This window comes from Uranotaenia lowii, chromosome 1 (genome assembly GCF_029784155.1).
Source record: "Uranotaenia lowii strain MFRU-FL chromosome 1, ASM2978415v1, whole genome shotgun sequence".
In the NCBI taxonomy this organism is placed as follows: Eukaryota; Metazoa; Arthropoda; class Insecta; order Diptera; family Culicidae; genus Uranotaenia; species Uranotaenia lowii.
In genome coordinates, this window is record NC_073691.1 from 66,330,481 (window position 1) to 66,352,920 (window position 22,440).

The 22,440-nt window shown below is 35.2% G+C and overlaps 1 protein-coding gene across 1 annotated transcript in view; it reads right to left on the reverse strand.

The window, feature by feature from the left end:
- LOC129738993 (carbonic anhydrase-related protein 10) overlaps positions 1–22,440 on the reverse strand; it is a 318,155-nt gene that overhangs the window by 152,662 nt on the left and 143,053 nt on the right. The window lies entirely within an intron of this gene.

Here is a 22,440-nt window from a genome sequence, read left to right on the forward strand (position 1 = left end):
AACATTATTTAAATATGTTGAAGATTCTTTAAATTCAATGGTTCTAACTAAAATCTTAAACTTGTATTTAGTAGGGGAGAGTGGGGTATCGTGGGCCATGGGGAAACGTGGGCCACTTTTAATATCTCAGATGTGTGTTGAGATAAAAATCTCAAACCAACTGTCATCGTCGTCGCTTTGCGTGAGCATGTATTCCTATATGTTGTTGACTGAAACACGCATCATATGCTTCTTTTATTTATCAAGCTAAAAAAAGTTAGAAAAATTTACTTACATAATTAAAAAAACACCCGCTAATTTCATCGATGGGGAACCTAAAGTGCATAACAAAAATATGCTCATACGTTTATGATCTTAGTTTTGTCATGATCTTTCACGTGGAAAAGGAATTTTTGATGAAATATCAACAAGTCACACAAACGCAACCAATTTGCAAATCATAGCTTGTGGGGAATCGTGGGCCACACATCTTGAATCACCTATATTTTTATGTTTTCATACACATTCAGAACTTAAAATACGTTTTACCTATCTGCAAAGTTTTCTTATGCCAAATGAAGAGTTATGAAAAATATTTTGTCCATCCTATATAAGAAATTTTGCCAAAACGGGTTTTGGAATCTTTGCGATCATACCCAGCTCTCTTTTTTATTTCATCACCTGAAATTGCTTTTTAATAACAAAATGAATTATGATATCACAGTTTTGGGTCAACTCATAAACTTTGCATGTTATTTGGTCAATTTGGATTTGGTTGCCCACAATTCCCCACCATTTTTCAAAATCCAAAAAATATTGCTTTTTTTTCAAACAGCCAGAACTTGGAGAAAATAACTTATTAAAAAATTTGAAAAAATACCATAAGATACCTTGAAAATGTAGAAAACCATACCATTTTTTATTTTCAATTTATCTTTAATAATAAAGAAGTTATGGAACAACGAAAAAAAGTGGCCCATGATTCCCCACTCTCCCATACATATAAAATTTTTCCACTTGAGTATGGATTGTTCAAGCAAAAATGATATAGGAAAAAAAAATTGCCATCAAAACCCCCCATGAACCGATTCTTCCTACGGACCTGATCCAAGCTATTTTTGAATGTTTTATAAAGGCACGCAGTGCTTGATTTTAAAACCGTAATAAAACAAGCTGACTGTTCTCCATCAAGATGTCAAAACAGGACACGCTCAGGCTAGATTGCACATATTCGAATTGGATTTCCAGTTTACACATTTTTGAAAAATGGTGTGTGTTGGTTTTGAGTAAAAATTAAAAATATATATATATATATATAATAAAAACTGCAAACCACCGGAAGTGGAATGAATATCTCCATTAAACGAGTATTGAGTGAAAGGGCTCAACAAGTAGGAGAAAAAAATTGTTGCTCATCGCGATTATTAATCCAAGATGGCGACTTCCGCTTTTCTTTCCAATGCTTTAAATGACTGAATATCTCTTGAAACATCCACAATGTGGGTATTGAGTGAAAGGGCTAAACGAGTAGAAGTCTATTTTTATTGTCTGACGCCATTTTGATATCCATCATGGTGGCATCTACTGAACTTGAAAAAACTTTAAATGTCTGTAAATTGAACGAAACACCTTGAATATGGGTATTAGTTGAAGAGCTCAACGAACACAAGTCGAATTTCGCTATCTGACACTATCTTGAAATCTTTTCTTTTAGCACCTGTAAATAAACTACTGATAATAGCTTGAAAACCCCATTACATGGTGAAAAGGCTATACAAGAAGAAGTTGAATACTTACGGTATTCTGACGTTATCTTGAAATCCATGATGGCGGTTTCGGCTTTTTTTTTCAAACCTGTATATTATTGATAATCGTTTTAACACCCATAATTAGTTGAATGGGCTAAACAAGAAAAGTCAAATTCCTCTATGATTAAAAATTAAGCCATGATGACGTTTCTAGAACAGGATCAATTAATTTTATAGAAGTTCTGGTGATGTATGGAATGCGCAATAGCTTTCTAAAGATTAATGCCATAGCTCTAACGAGGTTGTGCTGACCATAATAAAGCTAAAATTGTTACTAGGGAAGTGTTTATGTAGGTTATAATTTTCCTTCTGGCATCCAGTATTTCAAACATTCAAAGCTTGCTTACGTTATTTTTTTTTTTATTTTTTTGTACACACTTCATCAGCATCATGCACTTGTCTCTTGTTGATTGCAAACATTAATCCATCAGATTTAAATTACCAGTATTGGAATGCAACGATGTCTCTCAGACCGAAAAAGCTTAGTGGTTTTGTCTACAAACCGTGTGTTTGAGTTCATTTTCTCCATAAACCTTCCAAGAAAAAGAGCTTTGAAAAAGAAGAAAAAAACGCTCCCAAAGTCCAGGGTAATTAGTGACTTTTTTAGCGTTCCGAATTTCAGTTTGTAAAAAAAATAGTTTTTCTTTCTCAAGCGATGTCCTTTGAGCCTCTGGTCGTAATGTGAACTCAAACGGTGGGGGATAATGAGTTTAATTGTGTGGAAAATAGCCGCCAGGCGTTTGGAGCTTATATTTAGGTTTTTTTTCTTTTGGACGATGACCTGGGAAATTCGTTGATGCAATTAAGTGCAGATCTGCTTTTCTTGGCTAATGACTATTCTATTGGCAAGGACAAAATGTACAACTTTGTGCCAGATACCGGAGTAATTAAATTTAACTGCTGCAAATGATTCTGTTAAAATAAGACGCCGAAAAATTTTAACATTTGTAAGAAAATAGTAACGAATCGACAACTTCAGTAGGTATTTACGATTATTCCTCACAGGAAGCAATCCAAAAAATAAACATTCAAGTGAAAACCGAGAAATAATATTTTTCACCTTGCTCTCTCGGCTCTAGTAGAAGTTCTTTGTGCCAATACCGAAAAATCTATTTTCGATCGCACAAGAGTCATGGTTCGTTGTTTCGTGGAGTTTTTTTTTGCTTTATTGTATCGATACAAAGCCGGAAGTAGAACAATAACCGGAAATCCATTCCATTTCCTTAGACACCCAGCAGCTGGGACATGACCAAATTGCTTTCAGTTTGTTTAACCTACCTTCTTGCTGCCGGAGTGCATCTGGGCGATTCACGTTTAACTCTTTCGGTAGTTTGGCAGCATTTGGTTGAAAATTGAAAATGCTTGCTCCATTTCAGTGGATTCGCCGAAAATGTGCAGTCATTGTTGACTAATCGAAATTTATTTTGATAACTGTATCCTTAAGATATCTATTGGATGGAGACCATTTTTCGGATGGCAGATAAAAAATCACTTTTCATATTTCGACGAATAAAAACTGAAGAGAAATTATATTGTGTCATCTTTAAACATTACAACTTTTCGCGCCCTAAATTACATTTAATAATGAAGTGTATAAAAACTGACAACATTATGGTTTAATATAAAATGGTAAACCGCATTTTATACCTCTGGGTGTTTTACATTTTAGGGTGACCAATAGGGATGAGACTCATCAATATGAAATTGAAGTAGTATTAAAAAAAACTGCACTTCGTAATCTTTCGTTGTGACGAAACTGTGGACAGTTTGGTGATCTAAAATTTATTTTTGTGAAATCTATAACCTGGCTTTTCAAATCATCAACTTTTTTTTCCTGGAAACCAATTTTAACCTATCTGGATTATTGCTCTTAATGTAAGCAAGATAGAATTCTGCTCCGCGATTTGTCGATCTCGGAAAATTGAAAATTTATTCCTTCTGATCTTTGAGGGTTTTCAGCGTATTTGTGTAGAATTATTTTTCCTCTCTCGTGTTCTATCTTGGATACCTTTCTAACGCGTGTACCAATCCTGATAAAAAAAAACCTTCAGTATATAATCAAACGTTGCAGATCAAAATTCTGTCATTATTTGCGCTGCAGTAAATTGAATAAAACGACCCGATACCCTACGTGCTACCAGCTGCTATTCGTATAAAAAGAATTTACTGTTTTCCTTTAGTCAGTTCCTAGGTTGAAAATCAAGACTAATATAGGTGTTCTGTTATCATCTATTATTTTTTCTGGAAGATTGTTTTACTTACAATTTAAGTTCAATCCACGCGCTCGTGGTTTGTTCCAAAATTCCAAATAATACGTCAGAATGTTTGAACAGTTACCATAAGGCCGGAACCTATGAAAAATTCTATTTTTGCAACTTGAATTTCAAACATCATCAGGGTGGGGGATAGTGTCTGGTCGATTTTCAATAAATTGGAGCAAATTGAAAAAAAAAAAATATGCTTACAAAAGACTTGCATACAATCTACATTGAGCAAAATCAAAAAATTGAGATATTTAAAATCGAAATATTAAATCTCGAAAAAAAGCTTTGCCAATTCCTTACTTCTCTGGTTTGAATTTCGATCTGTTTGAATTTTCGACGAATTAATAAATTTTTTAAAATAAAAAAAAAACTATTTATTACACTTGGCAGTATAGAATTTCATACAGTTTGATAGGATACAAATATCAGGGATAAATAAACGATTTATTTATTCCGAAATTCAAAATAATTAAATAACTGTTCTAGAATTTCGAACGCAGTTTAACCAAAACAAATTAAAAAAAGAATCTGGATTCTGGAATATCATGTATAATCCCGTTTCTATAAACATACTGAAATAAGTAAAATGTATTTTTTTAAATCACTGCTTGTGGTGTCCTCGTAATAATTTAAATAAAAGATCTCACTTACTCCATGAAAAGCTAGCAACAATTTTGAATTTTTTGGAAATTTTGCGAAATGTCATTTTTGTGAAATTGTCAAATTTCGTCAATTACGTCAAGTGACAAAACCTGGAAAAAGGTCATCTTTAACAAAATTCGCCAGAATAATTATATCGACAAAATGGACAAATTAGATTAAAAAAAGGGCAACGTTCATCAATCTTAAAAAAAATGTCAAAACGACAAAATTTTTAAATAAACCAAAATGGCGAATTAATACAAAATTGACAAACTTAAAAATATTTACACAATCAAAAACAAGATTGACAGAATTTGACAAGATTGACTGACTTGATGAAATTGCTACAATATCAACATTATTTACAAAATAAACAATAATGACAACATATGCCATGCAGACAATAATTGACATAAATATCGATTTTGGCAAATTGACAAAGTTAACCAAATTGACCAGAAATAGCTAAATGATCAATACATTACTTAAATCAGGAAACTGACAATATTGACGAAAATGGCAAAAAATATGGAAAAACAAAAATGGATAAAAATAACAAAATAAACCAATTAGTAAAACATTTGCAAAACTGGAAAAATTGACCATATCAGCTGCATTGACATAATTGACATGAATTTTGATGATATTGGCAAAATTGACAAAAAATATACAAAGTTGTTAAAATGGACATAACTTACATAAATGGCACAATTCAGAGCATTAACGAATTTAATTAAACTGAAAAAAAATTATTTTGCGATTTTATAAATTTGATCACTTTAATCTCATTTGCTGTAGAGCTTGCGGCTCAGAAACTAGCAAAAAATTGTTGTTTGAGGTTAGGTTTGAATAACTCAAAACTAGGCAACACTTTCAGTTTATCGGAGCAATAATTGTTGGACATCTCAGTGATTTACACTTAGTTTATCGCTCATATAAAAATAAAAATTCTAGTATCAGACTAGACTCCCCTGATGACCCTTAACGATAGTTGCCGATCATGAGCTTAACTCCAATGCTTGATTTAAACTTTGTGGACATTTTCAACAGTGTTTGCATACTTTTCCACCACTCACACGCATTAATTCTTTGAATTATCAACGGTTTTGTCAGTTATCAATTTTATAATGATGGATTTTGAAAGAAACTGTAATTTTTTTTTCTTTTTCTTTTGCATCGTAAATATCTCATTTTTTTTTTTAATTTAGAATAAAAAGGCCGCAGAGTACTTTTTACAGGTAGCAAAATGCTGTCAAAATTTTGAATGTCCGATTACTAGTAAATGAGGCATTAGCAATAGAAAGTGTCCCATTTCCAAAAGACCTAAGGGTCCTCCATCGGTGTGTGGCTTAGCCTTTGAATTTTTTCTAGGGCCTCCTCGGTCCGATGTTTCGCCGAAGGAAGGCGTCCGACCCACAGAAACTACTTGTGCCGCTTGCAATAATTTCTTCAGGAAAACAGCAGACGTTTATTCAAACAATCTTTTACGTAAATTTCTTGGTTGACAGTCCCGGAAGCTATGAAAATGCTGCTTTTCAAGCCACAGGTACAGATGGCTTGAAAAACCAGATATTTCTTCGCGAACTTTGACAGTTTCATGTGCTTGAAAATGTCTGTTACCTTTCCCCTTCCTTTTGCCGTATAAAACTCCTGCCCCGGAAGCTGCTTGTAGTCGGCTTTGACGTAGGTTTCGTCGTCCATTACCACGCAGTCAAACTTCGTCAGCATCGTCGTGTACAGCCTCCTGGATCGCGCTTTAGCCGTCGTATCTTGTTTATCATCTCGATTTGGCGTCACTACCTTCTTGTAAGTCGATAGTCCGGCTCGTTTTTTGGCTCGATGCACGGTTGTAGACGCTTATTTGCGGCATCTCGGAGAGAGAGGTTAGGGTTTCGCTTGAAACTACCGGCAACTCTCTTTGTCGTCTCAGCGGCTTCCGGTTTTCGATTTCCCCCCGATCCAGACTTCCTTGCTGTCGACAAACGTTCCCCAAACACTTTAATTACATTTGTAACGGTTGATTTGGCAACTTTTAGCGATTTTGCCAGTTTTGCGTGCGAGTAGCTCGGATTTTCGCGATGTGCGAGCAAAATTTTGATACGCTGCTCTTCTTTCTTGGACGGCATTTTGACAACTGAAGAGTGAATTCCAAAATCAAAATAGGAGCAACATTCTACACACACACCTTCAAAATGAGTGGTGTTCAGGATTTTTAAATGCAAAATTGAAATAAATTCGTCAAGTTGATATTGACCAAATTTTGACCGTATCACCCTTTAGTTTGAAGAAACTTTTACAAAAAAAAAATGATTTTGGAAAACATCTATTCACAGGTTTGTTAAAGTAGCTCTTTTAGAACAAACGCTACATGGTTGAATTTATACTGGCTTCCCATTTCAACAGGATTTTAAATGCATTTGTTTTTTATTATTGTGACCTTAACAGTATTTTGAAAACTTACCATATTTAGGGGAGAAATGAACATAATGGCCACCTTAAGAAGGACGCATATTTAACCAAGGAAAACAGCAATAATATGTGAGTTACATCGTTGTTTCGTATTCAGACACTCAAAATGTCTATTTCCTTACTGGTTGAAACGTTTAAAAATGTATTTTACAATTTTTTGCCGAAAGCTGAAAATGAGTCACTTTAGGGGCATAATGAGAACCCCCTTGAGGCAGAATAAGCACCATTGATCGGGACACGACTAATTATGCCACAGTTTGACAGTTTGACTTGTGCCCGAGAAATTGGAGAACGGTTGTCATGGACCGAGTGAATTTTAGGAATTATGTTCGTCAAGTTATGTCGTAAGACGGAACACTATGTAAATAAAATAAAATAAGTTTGACTTGTTTCATCTTACGATTTTGCGCCAAAAATGCATTTTTTTGACCCCCTCCCTCCCCCCGTATGTCACAAATCGTAACGCTTCGACGTACCCCCCTATGAAAATTACGTAACGCCGACAATTACCCCCTCCCCCCACCACCCCCACTTCTCATGTTTTAAATACTGATTTTCGAAGATCAAAAAAAGATTTTAACATACATTTATTTAACGTTCTTCAAAACAGAATTGATATCTGTCCAAATCGCTTCTTATTGATGATAACTCTGAGAGTTAAACTCTCTGATAAAATAAATAATTGATTGTCTTAATACAAGTTGCTCTGTGATTATTCACTAATGATCCACCTTGTTTCCTTTATTTTGTCTAAGGAGCATAACTTGTTATGCAAAATATGCTCCACGTAGTAATATTCGTCGGAATTATCAAAATTGCATTATTCAAATCAATTGAGAAAAAATTGTAAAAAATAATATAATAAGTTTGAATTGAGTTCTTGAGGGTAAATGTACCTAACTAATATTCGGATTCCAACGGATTTTTTTTTAACTTAACGTTTATTAGGCATTTAACTTAAAAATAAAGTAATAATTTGCCGAGGGTCACTTTATTAAATAATATGTGGAAAGGGGATATGGGAGGAAACAGGAAGTGGAGGGATATGAGGAAGAGAGGATATTATGGTTTCTCTTGTGGCCGCACTTGCTGCATACTGCGCGTCACGATTGATCGGGTAGAGTGTGTTACCCGTGTGTCGGTGCTGAGTTTTTGTGCTGCTGATTCTGCTGTCCAAATGGGGCACTTTCTATCCAAAGGGGAATGACCTGTTGTTTTGCAGTTTCCACAAAAGGGTTCGGCTTGGCAATCGGCACTATCATGACTTCGGGAGCAATTTTTGCAAGCCAACAGATTTTTGCAACGGCTTTTAGGGTGACCGTATTGCAAACATTGTCGGCATAATAGAGGCTGCGAATAATATATGCGCGTGCGAACACGAAGGAGTCCAAAATGGATAAATTCCGGGATTATGGTGCTGTTGATTGTTAAAATCAACGTTGATGTTCCTATGACCCCTGCGTTGGTTTTTTTTTGTTATGCGGCGGACATCGATGATTTTTGAGAGGATAATTCTTCCAGCAGTATTTTATCTTCCATTCCATCCACTTCTCGGCAGGTGACCACTAATTTCCGTTGATTCAGGCTTGGATGACGATCTATCATAATCGGTGTACCATCTAATAGGGTAGTTAACGTTGTCAGCTGTCTTCCTTGGTTTTTGTTCCTGATCTTAAGCACGTACCAATTCCGGGACTTTTCGTAAAAGGCTCCTTCAATTTTACCCCCAAAATTCTCGATGGAACGTCCAATCAAGAACGGGTTTTTAGGCAATTGTTTTCCTTTAGCACCTTGAAGCGTTAAATAGTATAACCGACCGTGTAAACTTTCGGCATCCATCCATTCCGGAATGGTCCGGTTTGGATGGTCACCCGGTGATGGGCTCATCACCACGCGCTCTACAACACTTTATCAATAGAAAGAAATCACTGCCTTTTGATCGAGGATCGAGAGTTAAAAACATCCGACTCCGACGAAGGCTAGAAGCAAACTGAGATTCCAACGGATATTTCACGGATATTTGATGCACATGTCGGACTCTGTCTCAGAATCTTTAAAGACAAAAGGTTACAATCCAGTTTCAATCTTGTTGAAGCTTACACATTTTAAGCTTATTTTGGTTTGTTTATCATTCTGCAACAATTGCATGACATCAAAATAGCTGCGATTAAGTGAACTGAAATTCTTAAGAAAAAATCGTTACGTAACGATGAGCATACCTCCACCTCCCCCCCTCCCCTATGTCACAATTCGTCACGCTCGAGCTTACTCCCTCCCCCCCTAGGAGCGTTACGTAATTTATGGATGCCCCCTTATAGAATACAAACAATTCAAACACACTGATACATTATGTTTCTGGAGCTATGTTTGGAGCATGATGCTACTAGCCGCATAATGCAACAATCAAAATGACCGATCATGGATGGTAAATGAAAAATAAAATCGCCTCGACCAGGAATCGAAATCGAGTCTTTCTTCTGATAACCTCTTTGACACCTTACCAATAGGCTAAGTCGTCAGATGTGAATTAATCAAGCTGTAGCTCTATAATTCAGTTGACTTCATCGAGTTGAATTCGCTGCTAAATTCTACGGCAGAAAATGCTCATCGTGCCCCGATCAATGGTGCTCTGTTCACCCCAAGTCAACAATTTAAAGTAAAAATAAGTTTAAAAATTGATTATAGTGTAAAATAAAATTTAGTGATGTTGAAATTTGAGGAAAAATGTGTACATCAAGTTGCAGTGCGTACATTATATATCAAGATGATTTTACGATGCTGAGAGCCTATTTTCCGGTGCTTAAATAATTCCAACATTTTCGTCACTTGAGAACCTAGTTGAGTTTATTCTAATATTTCTGTAGAGATGATATGGAGATTTCATTTTTGCTGTAAAATAATGCTATATAGGAACTACAAAACAGTCCCTTGTGAAAATTTATTTGAGGAAATACGTATTTCTTTCGAAAAGAGGGGTGCCCAGTTCGCCCTGGGTGCTCATTATGCCTTTAGCTCCCCAACATTTCGTTTTTTTTTTTCAAAAATCTGGTTATTTTCTTACATCAATGCTTTCCCAGATCAGCTCAGCTCGTTTTCAGTTGACAACAACCCCCAGCTCGAACACGCCGTACAATTTATGTTCATTTGGTGCTGACAGTTGATGATGATGTTCCGCATTCCGGGAAGTGAATAAAAAAATACCCTACATCAAACCTTAAAAGAAATACATTTCAATTTGGAAACCGAAACCTGTAGCTCAACCGACCGAGACGTCAAATGAACAACAACGGCTCATATCTCAAGAACGTATTGTGGTACTTGTTATTTCCTTTATGATTCATAATCTTCCTCCCGGGGGTTTTCCCAAGACAAGTGTTTCGAAATTTGGTGGTGTCGTCGTTATTCGAGGAGATGGGGGGCTAAACTGTCTCTTTTACGGTTGCAGTTTCAATGCGACTCGAGTAGAAGTGCTCTTCAGTAAAATTTTTTGTCTTTTTTTTTTTGTACATTCTACAAGAGGCACTCCAGTGTGGTTGCCCGTTAAACCATATTTCAGCAATTCCATAAATGTACCATCATAAGCGGGTGGAAAGCAATTTCCATACATTTTGGACGATTTTTTCCAAGAAGAGTGCAAAAAACGGTAGATCGACTCTACGTTAATGTGGAGCCTCAGAACGAGGTTGCAGAACTGAAATAATGTTATCGCTTATGACTCGTTCATTATTCAAGTCCAGTGTTTCGCCGACTTCAGCAGACTGGCAAAAGTGACACTTTATATGAACGGCAAGGTTTCTTCTTGGTCGGATCTTCACCTCAGCACTCCGACCAGAGTCAAAAAAGTTATAGGCTTTCTTTTATGAGCTTGCTTTCATGTTTTATGTCGGTGGGTGTTGTACATCATCAAATTGAGTGAGTGCACTTTGTTTCGCCATTTATGCCGATGGGGCATCGAATGATGATTAGCTGATATGTGCTTCGGAAAAGCAATTCATTTGGCAAATGCATAGGATCTAGATCACAGAAAACCAGCACAGAATTTCTGGGTCAGATTTTTTTCTTCGCAAAAACACAGATTTTTATCCGGCAACCTTGGTTGGCATACCAAGAAAATCAAGTGGGTTCTTTTGAGGCTTGAGAAGGTTCCTATAATGGTTGAAGACTCCTCCCTCTCACTTAAATGGGGGGGGGGAGGGTCTCTCAAAGAAAAGACAATTTTTTTTGCATACCTTTGCATATCTCGAAAACTGATCAAGGAAATTAAACCAATTTTGGCATAGTAGGGTATTTTGATGCGAGGAATGTTTCCATGAATATTTGGAAACCCTCCATTCCTTCCAGGGGCAAAATAGAAGGGGGAAGGAGGGCGACCTTACAACTTGAGAACTAATAAAGCTAATAGAACCAAATTTGGCATGGAAGGGTGTTGGTATACGATAAATGATTCTATGATTATTTCAGAAACCTTCCTCCTTCCAGTGGGGATAAAAGAAGGAAGAAGGGCGGCTTACATACCTTTTTCATTGCTTAACTTGAGAACTATTCGAGCAAATGGAACCAAATTTGGGTTATACCCACCCATACAATTTTTTTTTTGTTTCAACCGAGAACTTATCTTATCTGAATTTGACATGGGAGAAGTTTTGAATACACGGAATGTTTTTTTTTAATTATTTGTGCCTCATCCCTCCTTCCAGTTAGAGGAGAAGTAGGAGAAAGGGGCTCCAATACAAATTGAATTGCATAACTCGAGAATTAATAAAGCAAACGAAACCAAATTTGGCATGAGAGGGTATTCGAGCTCAAAAAATGTTTCTCCTATAGTTTAAGAGCCCTCCCTTCACTCAGTGAAAAAATAAAAAGTGGAAGGGGGTCACTCCTACATTTTTTTTTCAATATTTCGATAGCTTATCGACGAAATGGAACCAAATTTGCATGGGAGCATATTTGTGTACAGGAAATGTTTCTTTGATGTTTTGAGTTCCCCTGCCAGAGAGTTGCATTATTATTTGGAAGGAATATCTGAATAATTTTTTTTTATTCAATTTTAAATGTTGTGCAAATGAATGAAAAATTTATGAGGGACCGTTCAGAAATTACGAAACACAATTTTCGATTTTTTTCCACCTCACTTCCCCTCACTATTGTTATCAGATTTCTTTTTATCCAAAATGCACAAAGCGCAAAAACTGCTGACGTTTGTCTTCTCCCCTAATTAAAAATTTTATTAGTTTTTGGAAAGTGTGGCAAAAAACAACGGGTCAGCTAATCTATACTTATAAAAAAATTTCTGTCTGTCTCTCTGTTCCTCATAGACTCGGAAACTACTGGACCTATTTATGTGAAACTTGGCATGCAGGGGCATTGGATGTCGGGTAAGATTCCTATTATGGTTTGAGACGTCTCCCCCTTACGGTAAGGGGAAAGGGTTCTTACATACAATAGACAAAAGTTAGCAAAGCTCGAGTACCGATCAACTAAATGGTAATAAATTTTTTATGTGAGGATATTTGGATAAAATGCCTAGTTTTCGACAGTTTTTCCTTGTTTTGTCAGAAAAACCTTATAAATAAATTAATTTACCAAAGGTTTTCATCTCAAATATGATTGGTTCTATGAAGCAGACTTTTTTCTTTATTTTCCACATTTTTTATTGATCAAAAGTTTTAAATAAAAGTTTTTAGTATAAATTTACTTAAACCTCTCGATGGTTTAGTTTTCGACATTCGATTTTAGTTTTCGACACCAAAAGTTTTAGTTTTTGATAAAAAAATTTCCACCTCCTTTGTTTGCAAAGGAATATGATTATTTATTATTGAAATTGCTTATCTACTTCAAGGCGTTTATTACACTATTGAAACAGTATAAAATTTCATATGAAGATGGATGTCGAAAAATAAATTATAAGGTGAATTTTCAGCGCTAGTTTTCGACAGCTTAGAAATCAGTATAAATTATATAAAATGTTATCAAAAATATGAAATAAATTACCCAAAACGCTTAGTTCAGAACCTTATCCATCCATTGATTCCTTTTGTGTTGCTCTTATTCAATTAAAAGGCAATTTTTTTCATGATTCAAAATCATTCTTATATATTCTATGGCATTGAATTTAACAGGTGATTTAGAATGTAACTTTGAAAATAATGATTTAGTACTACTAAGAAACTTAAACAGAAAAATTTTTACATTCAACATATGCTAAACTGGGAGAGTAAAATTAGAAAAATTTAAACACATATAGCATTAGCAACCAAATAAAAGGATAGATAAGCTTTTAATTTAAAAAAATCTATCGAAAACTAACTCCTGTCGAAAACTAAAGTATCTACCCTATTTATTGAAATATTTATATGAATATTTGAGATCCCTCACTCTTTCCAGCGAGGAGATTAGAAGATGGGGGAGGCTCCCTTAAAATTTTTTAAAACTAAAAAACTAAACAAGTAAATGGAACCAAATTTTGCATGGGAGGGTTTTGGGTACGATAAGTTTTTTATGGTTATTTAAGACCCTTCATTTCTTCCATGAGGGAGAAAGGAGGGAAGGGGCCATCCATATAATTTTTTATTAAAGGAGAACAAATCGCGCAAATGGACCCAAAAGTGTCATGGAAGCGTATTTGGGTACGATAACATAACTCGAAAACTATTCAAGCAAATGGGACTAAATTTGGCAGAGGAGGGTATTTGAATACAATAAATATTTCAATGATAATTTTAGACCCGTCATCTAATATATAAAGATGAGTTGGACTATATATGTTTGTTTGTTTGTATGCACCTTATACAAATCCACACCGCTGAACCGATCAGCCTGAAATTTGGTACATAGTTGTAGTTGAACCAGGGTAAGGTTTTAGTAATAGTTATGAGCTCCTCCCACCTAAGAGAAGGGACCCTCCCATACAACTTTCGGTTTTATTCACACAAACCAAAAGTCATGGCACACATTTTGCTAACAGATTTTCGTTTCCTTTGGCGGGTTTTTTTCACCATCTCCATGGGCCAGGCATTAGAAACGACCATTCAGAGTTCACGTGTACTGGACAGCAAATCAAAGCTTGCTGAGCCTTAAGAATTTGAAAGGGGAAACTTTGGCGGTTTTTTTTTGTCCTTCTACTGTTCAAAGCACGTGGATATATTTGGATGAAATAATGAGTCTACATTTTGCTTTGAAAAAAACAACAAGCCTGTTAGAAATATATTAACTTGAATTGTAGTGGTTTTCAAAGTTCTCTCTACCGCCGCCAAGGGAATTTGAGAGACTACAAGAATGTACAGTGAACTGATCAGTGAACAGTGAATTGTCTTCTTCAGCTGAATAACTTTTAGGAATCAATGATGAAAAACGAATGAACATTTTTAATAAATTCTAGCATCTAAGAATCAACGTATTTTTGGAATCCCCCACAAAGAAAGAAAACTAATAAGATTCTGATCTATAAGTTGAATGCTTCGATTTCAACGCGTTGATAGCAGTCGGGAAATTTTAAGAATGTTGTGTCAAATTTTCAAGTCAACCGAAACAAAACTGTAGAAATTATAGGCTTTAATCTCCTCTTATCTAATACTGCAAGAATTCTAGAGCAGAAACTTTAAACGCGTTTTTCTACATATAAAATACCAAACCCCAACGATTTTCTTTTATTGTTTTTTTTTTACTTTGAGGAGATTTTACAGATAAAAAATGGCGGATTTTTTCTTGAAAAATCGTAGTTTTTACTTCAAACAGCCACAAAAATTTCATAATTTTTTTTTAACTAAATAAAACCGTTGGGGCCCAGAAAAATATGTATTGAAAATATTTTGCTCTGATTTTTTGACTTCAGATGATTCTGTGCTGAGATACAGTGTCCACCGCAAATCCTGTTTTCTAAAAGGCATCTTCGAAAGTGCTCCGTCACCGGCTCATTTTTCAATATTTTTCTACGAAAAAAAAAATGTTCTTTTAACAATGCTTTGTATATTGCAAAAAATTTGAATACATTTGTTTGGACGATAGCTCTAAAAAACCCGTTAGACCCTACTCCCCCCTTAAACGGAGAATTAGAAAATATATGAGATATAAAAATATCTTGATGAAAATAAATAAGATAATAAATATAAAAAATCTGAGATTTAAAGCATTATACAATTCAATTAAATTGGTCACTTTTGAATCATTTTTGGTCATCAATGTGTTCAATTCTATCATCCAATTTTGAGAAAACTTATGGTAGAACCGTTTAGTACTGCGAATTCAAACACATGATATCTAAGAATTTTAAAAATGATCACCCTTCACCCAAATTAATGGGTTGTTTGTGCCCAAGAATAGAAACATTGATATTTAATTTAAATAAAACCTTTCTCTTAACATTATAATGGTAACTTCAGGTTTAGAGATGATTTGTTTTTGATAACTTAAAAAAACTGTTTATGTAACTTTCAGCATTTAAGGAAAAGTACTCATAAACTCAGATTCGGAAGTCTCTTTAGAAATTTCTAAGCACAGAAACTTGAATAAACCATTGTAAAGGGAGATCGTCCATTTTGAAAAGGTGGATGAACTCCAAAAGAAATTTTTATTAGATGAGGGAAAGGAAAGATATAAGAAAAATTATCATTTGAAGATAAAAAAAAATAAGGCCAAATCCATTCAAGCTTCCTTGAAAATGGTGGGTGGAAAAAATGTTTTTCATGATAGGATGAATAAGCATTCATGGGAAATTATTTTGAATGTCTTTAAATTAAAACCTCACACCTATAAGTTTTTCTTAAATATGAAAACGATAAACACAGTGAATAATCTGAAAAAAAACTTTAAAAAGACTAACAAACTTTACATGGCTAAACATGCGCCAAATTTTTAATTATGATGAATAAAAAGCTTCCAAAATTTTGAAAAGTAAAATGACTCATTTTGATTTATATTTTATGCGAACCCGAGCAAGGCCGGGTAAAATCAGCTAGTCCTCTATAAAGAAGATAGGAAGGAAAGAGTGGTGCTATTATACAATTTTTATTGTATAAATCGAGTCTTTTTGGAGCAAATGGAACAAAATTTAGCATGGAACGGTATGTATGTAGGTGCGAAAAAGGTTTTTTTTTTATATTTGGTAACAGTCCCTCCTTCCAGCGGGGAGATAGGAAAGGTTAGGATTTTCTACATAAAGTCTGTTTCACATAGAATCTGGTCGGATAAAATAGATCATTTCTCCGCAAAAAAAGTAACGTACAACAAAAGTAAAAATGTCATTTTGTAGAGTTTTTATTGGACTTTAAGGAAAAAAATACATAAAAATCATTCGTCAGCTTATCGGATGAATTTTAGAACTTTTTTTGTGATACCACCCATCATTTTCTGCACAGTACTGCTGGTAACCTCATTCGCCATCTTGTTTCACCACTTTTCCGTTTGAGCGGGCTTTTTCATGGTTCTGCCACATTTCTTCAGTTTGCCCTTAACTATTGCCCAATATTTCTCGATGGGACGAAAATCCGGACAGTTTGGTGGATTTATACTTTTTTCAAAAAAATCGATCTTGTTCTCCTTATACCTCTTAACGACATCCCGGCTGTAGTGGCAGCTTGCCAGGTCCGGCCAGAACTTCACCGGACCTTTGTCTGACCGAATGAATGGCAAAATCCTCTTCTGGAGACATTCTTCTTGTGATGAAAGTCTTAGAAAATCTTAGTGATGAAAATCTTAGTCTTCTTCCCACAACTACAGATCCCTTGCCAAATCATCAACTTACGAGCAAATTTATCTGCGAAAATATACTTGAATCTACCCGCAACATTCCCTTTACGCTTCGCAAGGTAAAATTTGTTACCGGTTATTTGTCCAAAATCCATTATGACGTAAGTTTCGTCGTCCATCAAAACGCATACGTTGTACTTGGTCAACGCTTTCTCGTACAACTTCCTTGCCCTGGTTTTGGCAACCAGGTTTTGTTTCAGCGTCCTGTTGGGGTTTTTGCTTGCATGATACGACCGCAAGCCTTCTCGCAGACAACTTCGTCGAGCTGTACTGTGGTTCGTCTTGAACTTTTTCGCCAAATCACGCAAGGAGATTAGAGGATTATTGTGAACTGATCGAATTACCTTTGCTCGCAGCTTCCGGTCATATGTTCCACTTTTACGCCTGGTTTGTTTTGTTCGATCCACCGTAAGGGTCTACCGGTAACGTTGAGTGTGCTGAATTTTCTCTCGCCTTTCGCGTTCCATTTTCGATAACTTTTGACTGACTGCTTCAATCTTGATTAAATTTTCACCACTAAGTAAAAAAACCAACCGTATCAAAATACTGTCAATAGATTCGCGATGTGATAACTAGGGAGGCTGCAGTAAATGAAAAGAAGCGACCAGATTCTATGTGAAACAGACTTTATTTACACTAAACATACCGACACTTGGTATATACCTATTCATACCGCGAGCGGTCAAATGACGGTTTACACTGTTTTCGCTAAAACTTTCTTGTTTCTCAACCGATTTCTTTAAAATATACAGTTTTGAAAAGCCTATAATGTGACTCAAATATGTTTCTCAGACAGTTTTCAGCTACAATCAGTTATTTCAAAGTTATTTTAAGTCCAAGAATTTTTTTTATGAAAAAACATGCTTCAGGAAAATTGCTTTAAATCAGTTATTTAGTGCTCGAAAAAAATTTCACTTAGTGCCTGAGAAAGCTGAAGTTAGAAGCTATATGCTGCACATACGGAAATTTTTATCAGTTTTTTTTTTAAGGTCATGCCCACCAAAAATGTAAAATAGTTGTTTAAAACCCATACTTTTCAATCAATCAACCGGCAAAGCTGTTCCTGTTACAGTAGAAAAATTTCAAAAAATGAATTGGAAAGTTGACGTAATTTGTCACATTTTGGCATCTTTAGATTTTGTTAAATACGAAATACATAATTTATGACGAATTTTAAAAGGTAGCTGTTTTTCGAACATTTCAAGCAGGGGAGATTGCATGGGAAAAGGGAGAGGGCGGATTCATATGCGACGGTTTTAAGGGGGGAGTAGGATCTAGCACTTTCAAAAAATCGATTTTTTATTTTTTTTATTTTCTTATTGTAAAACATTTCAAGAATGTTGTGTCAAATTTTCAAGTCAATCGAAGCAAAACTGTAGAAATTATAGGTCTTTATCTCCTCTTATTTAATACTGCAAGAGAGAGAGAAACAGAAACTTCAAACGCGTTTTTCTCGAAAGCACATTTTTAAAGTCAGTGGACATCGTCATTTGAAAACTACTTCACCGATTCTTTTCAAATTTGGAACATATTTTCCACATATAAAATACCAAACCTCAACGATTTTTCTTTTTTTTTACTTTGGAGAGATTTTACGGAAAATAAATGGCGGTTTTTTTCGTGAAAAAACCGTAGTTTTAACTTCAAACAGCCACAAAAATTTCATAATTTTTTTTTTTAATCAAAGGTTTGTTTATTAAGGCGTTTTACTTATAAATTTTTTTTAAGTTAAATAAAATCGTTGGGGTCCAGAAAAACATCTATTAAAAATATTTTGCTCGGATTTTTTGACTTCAGATGATTCTGTGCTGAGATACAGTGTCCACCGCAAATCCTGTTTTCTAAAAGGCATCCTCGAAAGTGCTCCGTCACCGGCTCATTTTTCAATATTTTTCTACTATGTTCTTCTTTTAACAATGCTTTGTACAATGCAAAAAAATTGAATACATTTGCTTGAACGATAGCTCTAAAAAAATTCGTGAAAATGTTTTTTTTTACCCGTTAGACCCTACTCCCCCCTTAAGATACAAACAATGTTTTTGTGGTACTTCGTAAGCCCTCCCAGCTTCGAAAGAAGGAGAGGGTAGTTAAAGAACTTATGAAGCTTTTTAAAACGAAGTACAAATTTCAGATATTGAAAATCCAGTTTAGATATTAAACTTCAGTAAATATGATGAAATCATGTATAGGGGAGAGTGGGGATTCTTGATCTCCTTTTCTTATTTTCACCATATCTTTTTGGAGAAATTTAGCAATTCGCCGTCTTTGACATTTTATGACAGCTTGAAACTTCAAGTTTCTATGCTCCAAAAATTAGAACGATACTTGAACCCGTTGATGAACTAGAAGCATTTTCGTGGGAGTAAAAAAATTGCTATTTTTCTGAAGTTAGGGGAGACTTGATCCCCTATTGAAGGAGGCTTGATCTTTTATTCAGGAAGCCCTAATCTTTGTATAAAAATCAAACAAAACCTCAAGATAGAATGTTAATTGACTATTTAGGTCATGTTTGTTCTCATTTTACTTCGTCTCAACGCTAATAATATTGCATACTTCAAGGCGCTATTTTTTATAACTAAGAGAAAATGAATTATTTTTGCTCTTTTCTTCATACAATTGTTTGATAAATATTAGTTTTTGGATAAATATTAGTAATTTCGTAATCAGCAATCATAACGATCAACTCAGAAGAAGAATATGCCGTTTGGAAGGGGGATCAATTGTACCCAACTCTAGGGGATCAATTCTACCCATCATCAACATTTTAGAAAACTTTTTCTGAAAAAAGTCGAGAGTTTTCCATTGCTTTGAAAATATGGCATTATGGAGTTCATTTTACGCTCGAACGATTGATACATTAGAACAAATATTTTTTTTTATAATTTTCCCATGTAAGGAACATTTTAAAGTGATGAAAAAAGATCTTCAAGTTACATTTTGTGAAATTTTTCAAACAAAGTTCAATTACTCAAACAATTATTTTGTTAAAATTTTTCAAACCACAAGCATTGTTATTTTGCTTATTTTGGCACATTTTTCTAGAACATTTGATCTTTGTAAGACATTCCAGTTTCGAGATATAGCTAAGGATGCAAGTATCCCCAGGGATCAAGTATCCTCATTGTCCCCTATATTGCAACTCGAAATTCTAGCTGCAGCTTTAGATTTTGTTGAAATTTGATTTAAAATGATGCAACAAAAATATAATTCAAATATATTTTTCAATCCTAATTTATTTTAAGAAGGTGTAGCAAAGTAAACCGGGTCAGCTAGGCTTCTATTTATAAAACAAATTTCTGATTGCCTGTCTGTCTGTCTGTTTCCTGAAGACTTGAAAACTACTGAAACGATTAACGTGAAACTTTGCTAACTTTGTCTTTCCAGGAAGAGCGTAGGGGGGATATACAATTTTTTACATAACTCGAGAACGGTACTTCTTTTTCGATACAGTTGATTGGTGAGGGACAAAAAAAATCAGTAGGTATGTCATCAAGCCTCTATTCAAAATGCTTCTCGCTCTTTTCAACACCTCAGTAACTTTCCTCCTAGGGTCTATTCGTCTATCATTTCAAATCTATAATACTTAATGTTTAAGTTTTGGTTCAATTTCAAGCAAACAACTATCTTTTTGAAATGCCCGACATTTCGACCATTTTTGGTGGTCTTCCTCAAGGGTACTGGAATTTTATTAATTTCAAATTTTACAATAAGAATAGTTAAGAGTCTGTTTTAAAGTGTGTAAACTCACATGTCTATCGGTTGTTATTATCAGATTTCTTTTTTTTTCCAACGTTCAGGTGTCCAGTCTTTGCTGCTCTATTTTTTTTTTATCGAGATTATTAAACCATTTCCATCCGATTTGCGATGGTGCACTGTAGCTGTCTTTTTAAATTTTGGACTCTATTGTGTGGAATGTGTGGATGGGGTTGGAAGCTGGACTATCTGGGGTAATGAGTGGAAGTTGGTTGGATTGGTTCTTTGCTCTGTGTGGATTTTGTGTTTTGAAACTATTACTAAAGTCTGCTTTATTTAATATTGGAACAAATTCTTTTGCTCATTGTGGCGCTCCTAGTGGACGGATTTGGAAACTTTTTTCACCCACGTGTCGGGAAATTCATTACCTTTCACCATGTATTTATGTCATAACACCAAACGATAGCATTTTGTAAACAACCGCCATGGAAGCCGAACGGAGAAATCAAATTGTGCAGAGTTTTCTTACGAGTACGAGTACGAGAATTTCTTCGAAACAGCAATGAATAGTTTTTTTAATTTTTTTTTCTGAAAACGTAAAGAAAATGCTACATTGGTATGAAAAACAAATTTTGAATTCGTTAATAAATGACTGAACTACACGCAATTGTTTGTGTTCCAATATTAAATGAAGCAGACTTTACATCCGTCGAACTTGGTCAGCACTTGGTCGTACAGCTTTCGAGCACGGATTCTGGCCACATTGTTCTGCTTCAGCGTCCGATTTGGCTGTTTGCTGGCTCGGAATGACCTTATTCCTTCCCGGAGACGAATTCGTCGCACCGTACTGTGAGCGGCCTGGAACTTATTGGCCAAAACGCGGTCTGAAAGATTGGGATTCCTCTTGACGGCCTTGATGACTTTCCCACGCAGTTTCCGGTCGACAGTTCCACTCCGACGCTTCGAATGCGGCTTCCGAGCCGTCGTCAATGTTTCCTTGTACTGCTTGATAACACGCCATACGGTATTTCTGGGCATTTTAAGCTGTTTAGCTAGCTTCGATGCCGACAACAATGGATTTTCAAGAAAACTGTGCACAATTTGATTTCTCCGTTCGGCTTCCATGGCGGTTGTTTACAAAATGCTATCGTTTGGTGTTATGACATAAATACATGGTGAAAGGTAATGAATTTCCCGACACGTGGATGAAAAAAGTTTCCAAATCCGTCCACTAGGAGCGCCACAATGAGCAAAAGAATTTGTTCCAATATTAAATGAAGCAGACTTTATTACTGATTTTTGATGTTGTTGTAATATTCCTGTATAAGTGGTATTGAGTTTTGCTGTATCTGTTCTGTAATTTATCGTATTATCAGTATTGGTAATGTGGCACATTTCCAATACACGTTAAGTTGATATGTATTTTGCTCTATCAACAATCCTGGCTTTGGTATTTTCGAGCCTATGATCTGTGTTGATGATATGATCGACCATGGCTGTAGTATCTCCCAATCTCAATTTTATGTCCGAAAACTCTTTCATATCTGTTTACATCGGACTTGTGCCCATACAGTCTCTTTGTGAGTGTGTTCCATGTTCCGTGTGGGTGCTCATTCCCATGTAAACCTTCTCGCAATCACGACATGAGATGTTGTAGACGATGATCGACTGTTGAGTTGGCAATATCGGATCATTGACGATCAGATATAATACTCATAATGTCATAATACTCATCAATAGAGCCGCACAAAATTTTCAAAACAAATTCTTGGTTGATTATTCCTTGGTTGATAATACTTAATCTTCAATCATTGAAATATTTTTCTGATTAAGCCGTCAAA